We start from the raw sequence: 7918 nt of genomic DNA on the forward strand, positions 1-7918 counted from the left end.
GCTAATTTCTTCTCTGCATTTTAACTAAAAATCTTCATCTGTTCCAATTGGAGTCATAGATGCTTTCTGCTTGCAGAATGAAACAGCCATTTAAGAGATAAATATGTATTATAAGGAAGATTATTTGTTTAAGGTATTTGAGGAAACAATTTTTAGCCGGCATAATCATCAGTGCTCTATGATATTACATGTGTATATATATATCATTCTGATAGACATGCGTTAAGTCATTAAATTTGGATAGGATGCAGAAAGCTGTAAATATTTTATTCTAAGATTATTTTGAATTTATGATGAATTCACATACTTCTCCTGTCAGACTTATGCATCATCTTAAAGGCTTTCTAGTAGGTGCATCCATGGCTGACATAATCCATTTTAACGAGACATTGACCACCTTCCTGTACACCTGAGGATGAAAGAGCATTGCATTTCCCCAGTCATCCCAATTGCGAGAAAGGTTAAACAGAACAAGCAGCACAAGTCAAAAAATGAAATCAGAACAAAATCTAAACTTTAGTTTATGCTCGGAGGCACAACCTTTACCACTAGACAACTATACAGCTTGCTTAACAGAGACACACAAGAAATGTAACTTATTCTCATTAATTAGAATTTTATTGGTTGCTTTCATGGAGTGTTTTTCAATGGGAATGAAAACATGGTGTGCAACTACTTTTAGTGAAACTTTATTTAAAAAACAAAAATCTTTGCAAACTCATTAATTCTAAGGAGTAAAACAAGAGTAAAGCATCCTCATCTTTCTTTGTGATACCATCAGTATTTTCTTTGTGTTGTTCCATTCCTGAAAAGACAGAAGAGAAAAAATACCCTTTGTTTAAGTGGAACCCCAGGAAAAGGGAAGCCACGTTTCTGATGTTATCTATTACACTGCAAAATGATACGTATTTCCCTCAAAGCCCCGTGCCTGCTTTGTCAAGTACTGTATATTTTGTATCCATGCTTCTCCAAGGAATCATCCCAGGTTCAGAGCTTGGAAAGCAAATTCTTGGGCTGAGGGAAGAAATCTTTAGGTATCTTTCTGTTGTTCTTGGAAAATGTCAAATTCCATGTATATTTTCTTGTGTTGAGACTTTGCAGAATGAGCACTTGTACAAGAATGCACCCATTATCTGCAATAACTTACTAGGGAATATAAGATTATTTTTTAAAAAGCACATAAAGGACCTCTGAAGGCAGGTGCTTCTGCTGTTTAGTCTCATGTGAAAGCACATGTAGTATCAGCATTAAAAATAAGACTAAATGTAATGAAACTGAATTATACCGCGTTCTTACTATATAGAAGAATGTTAAGGTCCACTTTCTGTAGGCCTTGGTGCATCTTCACATGTTAAAGGATTTTCAGGTGAATAAGTTGAAGATGATAATTTACCTGCAGTTGAACAACAAACCAGCTTGAGTAAGGCAAAACCACAGTCAGTGCTTGCCTTAAACACAACAAAATGCAGCTGGTCAGGAAAAGGTGTAAAGTGCTGAGCGAGGTGAGTGTACTTCTACTATCATGATGGTATTGAGTGCTGAGCCATTTAAGTCAGTTTATACTTGACGATGTCTGTTCCTTCTCCTTCTGCACACTACTGACCCTTTCTCTATTTGTAAACATGAAAAGTGGGAGGAAAAGAAGGGGTGGTGTTAACAGTAGAGTCGTGATGTATGTAATGATTATATAAAACAGAACTTCATCTGCTAATAGCTCGTGGATGCACCATAAAGCAGGAAAGGACTCCTTAGCTTCAAAAGAAGGTGGGTACAGGTGTTAGTGCTGCTGCCTGGTGTGGTTCCTCAGCTCTGCCTGTTGCCACCTTCAGCTCTTGGCAGACACCTGGCACTGAACATGCTTGCTGTCCCCTAACCTCTTTACAGCGCACACTGTCGGACCTGTCCATCACAGAAAGTGGAAATGGGGTGATGGTGACCACCTGTCTGTGTTGGGGTTGCCCTTCAGCTCCTTCTGTTAGGAGACGTGTTGGCTGCGTTCTGCTTCCATGCAGCTTCAGGCTCCTGCTGTAACATTTCACTGCCACCCTTGGCTTGAAAAGCAGTAAAGGAGAGAATTGAAATGCCTGCAGTTCTCTGGGGTTTGTTTGGAGAAGGTGTTTAAATAATGCCCTCCCCGTCCCCAGCGCGTCCGCCTGTCTCCCGCAGGCTCTGTGGCGGAGATGAACAACTGCCTCCCGTCCCACCCTGCTGCTCCCCCTGCTTCTCGCCTTTCCGTAGCTCTCTCCCGGCGTCCTTTCCCCTCCGCCTCACATCCCGGGGAATCACCCCAGCGCCGGGACGCTTCTTTCCGCCCGCTGCCCCCTCGCCGTTTACCCCGGCTGGTCTTCCCTCCAGGCGCTTCGCGCAAGTCCCAGTTCCGTCTCGCTGCTCGGTCGCACCGGTCCCGGCGGGCTCCTCCCCGGTGGCTTCGGCGAGCATCCCTCGCTTCCCAGCCGCCGGGTGCCGCCTGCCGCCCGCCCTCCCACCCTGCCTAAGGGAGATGCCCGGGTGCGCGGTGAGCGCGCTCCCGAGCAACGCGGGGCTCGGCGGTGTGTGGAAAAGTTGTGCGCTTACCGCCTGAAAGGCTGGGAAAAAAAAAGGGGGGGTGAGAAGGAGAAGGGGAGGGGGGGAGAAAAAAAAAAAAAAGGCAACAAAACAAAAAACCGCCCAAAACTGCTTACATGAATTTCCAAGCGCTAGACCTGCCTCCGAGATCAGCCCAATAAGAGCTGTCAGGGGAGGCTCCCAGCTCACTTTTCCACATCACTTCACAGTTACATTTGGCAGGCAGGCACGTTGGAGCGCTCAGACCCGGAATTAGTGGATTTATGTGGAATATCCCTGCTTTCACGGAGACGTGCTGCTGCCGCTGGCTTGTGCAAAGGGAGAAATTAATAACTGCACTTGAGCATGCGGGCACAGAAACCCGAGAAGCGAAATAACCGGCATCTCCTCCAGCATCAAAAAGCATGAGAAGAAAATCGGGAGAATCCTGCCTGTTCACAGGGACTGGCGAATGGTTGTTTTACCTCACCCTTTCAATCCGCGTGTGAAGAGGCTGCCAGCAGGCTGTTTCCTTGGTCCTTGAAAGAGTGAGTATTCATTTTATTAGTATTATTTATGTCTGGCTGGCGGAGGGCTGTCTCTCCATAGATTTCTTTTTGACTTGGTACCTGTCTGTGTCCCTGCAAGGTGCGCTGTGCGAGTGCCTTCCTCCTTAGTAGGTGCGATCCTGGGCTGAGCGGGAGTGACTCATTAACTCTGATCTTTGGAATCATGAAAATGTCATAGGATTGCTAGCTGGGATTTGTTCTGTTATCTTTTTTCCCCTTTGGGAGGAGGAATGGTGATGTGGCTATTTCTCCTCTTTTTCTTTTTTTCTTTTTTTTCTTTCTTTTTTTTTCCTTTTTTTTTTTTTTTTCTTATGAGGGATGTAGAAGACTTTGCATCGTAGAGGTTTGCTTTTAAGGCTACAGAACCTGTTTCTTCTCCTTGGTTTCTTATTTAGTACCATAAATCTTTGGGCTATTTCACTGTGTTGAATAGATGCAGGGTTGCATTCATGCATTGAAATTGCAGTTTTCGTGCTGAGAATAGAAATCACCCACTAGCTAGATATGTAAATGAGGAAGGAGGAGGTTCAAAGAGTCAAAAGGGGGGAAATCCCCATGATTTATTGTCACTATCCCCAACCAAAGCTTTGCACCTTTCAAATAAATAAATAAACAGAAACGTTATGACACCTTCCTTTCCCACTTTTGGAAAGGAAACAGTCTCAGAAACACTGCTTTGCCTCCTAAAAGCTGAGAGGAGAATGAATCTTTAACTCTAACTAGCCAAGAGTCATCTCTGTTCCACAAGTTGTTTTCCTTCCCGTTCTTTGGTTGACTAAACAGGTAATGCAGCCAGCTGAAACTTCGGAGAGGGAGAAAGCCCCTTAGCTCCTGCATCTCGTTAGTTACATCACTGCCAAGGCTCCCAGAGAAGAGATGCAGGCATCTGTCGACCCCTGAAACTGACAGTTCCACTAAATGCTTCATCTTCTCTTTGAGCAAGGCAGAGGAGTAATGCATCCTTAGATTCCGTTTGGCTACAGTATCTGCTGGGTGGCAGCATCCCAATTGGGGAAGCGGATCTGTCAGACAGTATCCCTGCTAGACAGCATCAGACCTGTGTGCAGTGCTTGTCTGGCAAACCTGGGTAGTTGCTGGATCAGGGTATAGTGCTGCAAAGCTTCAGCATAGAAAACTGATGGCAGTTTCTCAGTGGATATTATAGAAGAGATTAATTCAGATCCTTATTCAGACTGTGCCTACCGCCATGAAGGTGACACCACTTAACATAGGCAGGAATTCCTTTGTGGTTCATTGCTGTTCAGTCGTGCTTGGAATCTGTCTCAATTCAAACAGTTTACATTTAGTACCAGACTAAATAGAGTGGAATCTATCCAACCTGGCACATAACGGCATTGCACAGAGCTGCTTGTGTTGCCAACAGGTATCAAACTCCATGCACTCACTTCTCTCTCCCTCTTGCTCTCTTTCAGACAGGCAGAAACACACACACTCAATTTCATGCAAATGGTTCTGTCTTTCTTTCTTCTGAATGCAGGAATAAATATTCATACAGTTTTCATAAAACCTGATGCTTTTAGACAGCCAATTGATCGCTTAGATGTCTAGTTATTTGTCTCTGAGTATTGCCGCCAGATGTTTTTTGGGGGGCAGCATAAGAAATCAAATAGCATTAACTGTTTATTGTTTTGATTCTACCACATTAGTGCTTAATAAAAGGGAAGCTAACAGCTGCTCCCTTCAGTTTCAATCAAAGAATAGAGCTGATAACTACCACTGTAGATAAAGGATTTTCTAAACTTCACTCTTTCTCTCTTGTAAATTCTTGGAGAGTTTCTGTGCAATAAGGATGAAGAGAAGTATGCAGTACTTGTGTATGAGTGGTATACCTCATCTACGTTCAATACCAGACTGGTGGGAACAAGAGGTGACTTCATAATAGGCTTCTCAGTAAATATAAATAAATAAATGCATTTGGAAGATGGAAAGATTGCACCAGTGTGCATTTTATCTGCCTTAAATGAAATGATTGAGCAGCTAGAAGTTAGTTTTTTATGAACTTGTGAAATTATCAGATTTCACACCCATAAAATATAATAACATCAAAAACCAAAAGCTCCCTGTAGCATCACCTTCCAGCCTAATTGTCTGAATATTTGTGACAAGAAAACCCTAGGATGGGAACTGATTATTATATAGTATTCTAGTCTAAGGTTTTCATCCACTCAACCTTATTCTAATACCTCACTGCGTACACATTGGGCACATCCTTCTGCTATCTCTTAGGCTTGCTGTTTATTAGCACTCCCCCACTGTTAAACTTGTATCCTGGCTGCAAGGAAATTTGTAAGCTGATGGTCTACTGTATATCCAGAAATCAAGTATTTCATGAAAGTTGGTTCTTAGAGTTTGCAGGTGAGCAAGTATTAAAAATGAGCAGACCTCCAGCCAAGAGAGTAACTTTTATTTGCAATATTGAAAAAAAATAAATCAATATAAATGTGTCTCTGCTTAACAAATACATCTATCTGTTTTGATAGGTACCTCTGTGTAGGACATTCAGTCATTTTATACCTTTCATTAAAAAGGGAGTCTTTATCTGTATGGGAGATGAAGTCCACCTTAGGCAGTCACTTCGTGATTTTTCTGTATACCTCACTTGCTCGCACCAGCATCTGCTACTGAAGTACGAACCAGAGTTGTAAATAAGTAGTCCCACAATCAGGTTTAAACTGACTTTCTTTATCAACTGTTTTCTTTAACAGCTTTCTGATAATATTGCACCTTTAAAAAAAAAAAAAAATAAAAATTAATCCCTTAGCTGATATCTGGACATTTGTATCACTATTAGTGTATTAGTGTATACTGATACCTTCTTTGCTCGGAAAAAAATACATTTAAATCCTTTCTTCATTATGTAGAACTACTGCAGTTAAAAGCACATCCAAATGTAGGTATATATTTAAGTCTATTACTCCTTAAAGTACTCCCTGCATTTTACTGTTTCTTCAAATGTAGTTGCAGATTCTGTCTTTGAAAATACTCATTTTGGCAGACCTAAGTGCTCTACAGAATTTAGCTGGGACTTTTTCAGCCACTTACTGAAATGAGGGGCCTGGAACCTACCCACTTGACCCTTGATACAGATAATTTCATATTCAAAAGTTGAGAGACTTTCAAGGGGAAAAAAATTCTGAATAGGAAAGAGAAGTGAATGCATTCTGTAATCTCTTGGTGTTGCACATTTCCAAGTGATGATTATGAATGCTTTCTGTAACAGAAAGCTGCTAGCAATGCCACGTAGTATAAACAGCTATTTTCATCACATATCAAATAATCATTAAGATGATGTATATCTAAGCAGCATTCCTTTTGTGTTTTCCTTGATGATGTCATTAGAATCTGACCTTTGAGTTATTAATAATGACAAATATATGTTTACAGTATACACCTGAGTTACATGTGCATTCCTGAAAATCATAGAAGCGTCTTTCAACTATGAGTTTAAAATAATGCAAACAGAATTCTTTCAGTGGGAGGGAAATGATATAGCATTTTGAGATTGGAATGCTTTAAGCATCATCGCTACCATAAAATCACATCAATAGGATTAAATTAGATGATGAAACTCAACATTTTTCTTAGTGTTGTTGCCATAGAAAAGGTAGCTTACTTCATAGCTGTCTGAACATAACTGTTTGAGCAGTAGATAGAAATAGAACAAAGTCAAGTCCAATTCAGTCTAAGATTTCAACTGATATATACATCTTTTGACCCCCCTCAGATATACCCCATATTCCTTTTGTTCTGGAATCTGCTCAGCATGTTTCTTGTTTTTTCTGCTAAGTAAATGATGGCACAAAATGCAGCACAGTGGCATTTTGGCTATATAAATAAATTTTTCTTCCCAAAAAACATTGGGAACTGAAGTATTACATGCAAGCAGAAATGGAAATATAACTTCTGAACCAATTTAGTATCAATAGATCGAATTTAAAGTGCTTGACTTCAGGCACCAGAGTGATTTCTGCTTTGCAGCAATGAGAGCAACCTATATCATGAGTTGCAACGATAATTCATGTAGAATCAATTCTCCAAGGTGTTGGGCATGATATGTCTTATGAAAATTGTTTGAAATTGAGGATGATCAGCGCTTTGGCTTGGACTTCAAATTAGTAATGTGAACCAATCTTAGATCCGAAGAAGCAAAATCATCCATGAGAAGTGTCTGCTGAACCCTGTGGTGCCTAAGTTATAGAGCAGCTCAGAAGGATGTTTGTTTCTCAGTGTATCTTGCTCAGGTCTTTGCAACTGACTGTGGGACTTCAGAGTATCCCAAAAGCAGTCAGTCTTTGCAGTCGCTAGTTCACAGCTTCAGCATTCTAATGTATTATATGTTCACTTGAAGTATCTTAGGAAACAATGCTTAGCTATGCAGATAACTATTTAAATACACTTCCTTTGCAGTCACTGATTATTGTAATCATATACATGTCTTTATTATTATATACAAATGTAACTTCAGTAATCATATATATGTTTAAAATCATTGAAGTCCCTAAATGCTAATGCAAATGGACTGTATGCATTGAGGTAATGATGTTTGTTATTAGTGCTTTGCAACTGAGCTAGCATTTCAGGTGTGAACCCATCTTATGGATGAAATGTAGCGACTACAATTGCATTTTGAGAACAAAACATCAGATCTTCTTAAGGCCACTGAAATTTTTATTGAGGTCTGCATGATACAGACTATAACTTTTATGATTCTCTAAATGTCAGATTTAAGACAGACAAGACCATAAAAAACTGAACCTTCTTCCCATACAATTCATTGTAGTTGA

The 7918-nt window shown here is 40.6% G+C and overlaps 1 long non-coding RNA gene across 1 annotated transcript; it reads right to left on the reverse strand.

Annotated features, from left to right (window-relative positions):
* Nucleotides 1–673: 673 nt before the first annotated feature.
* LOC116653967 lies at nucleotides 674–2785 on the reverse strand. The gene is made up of 4 exons (XR_004308654.1): nucleotides 2682–2785; nucleotides 2335–2585; nucleotides 1297–1393; nucleotides 674–805 (listed from the first exon to the last, which is right to left on the reverse strand). It is a non-coding gene; the product is annotated as an uncharacterized LOC116653967 (long non-coding RNA).
* Between the last annotated feature and the right edge of the window lie 5133 nt (nucleotides 2786–7918).

This window comes from Coturnix japonica, chromosome 11, assembly GCF_001577835.2.
Source record: "Coturnix japonica isolate 7356 chromosome 11, Coturnix japonica 2.1, whole genome shotgun sequence".
Lineage (NCBI taxonomy): Eukaryota > Metazoa > Chordata > Aves > Galliformes > Phasianidae > Coturnix > Coturnix japonica.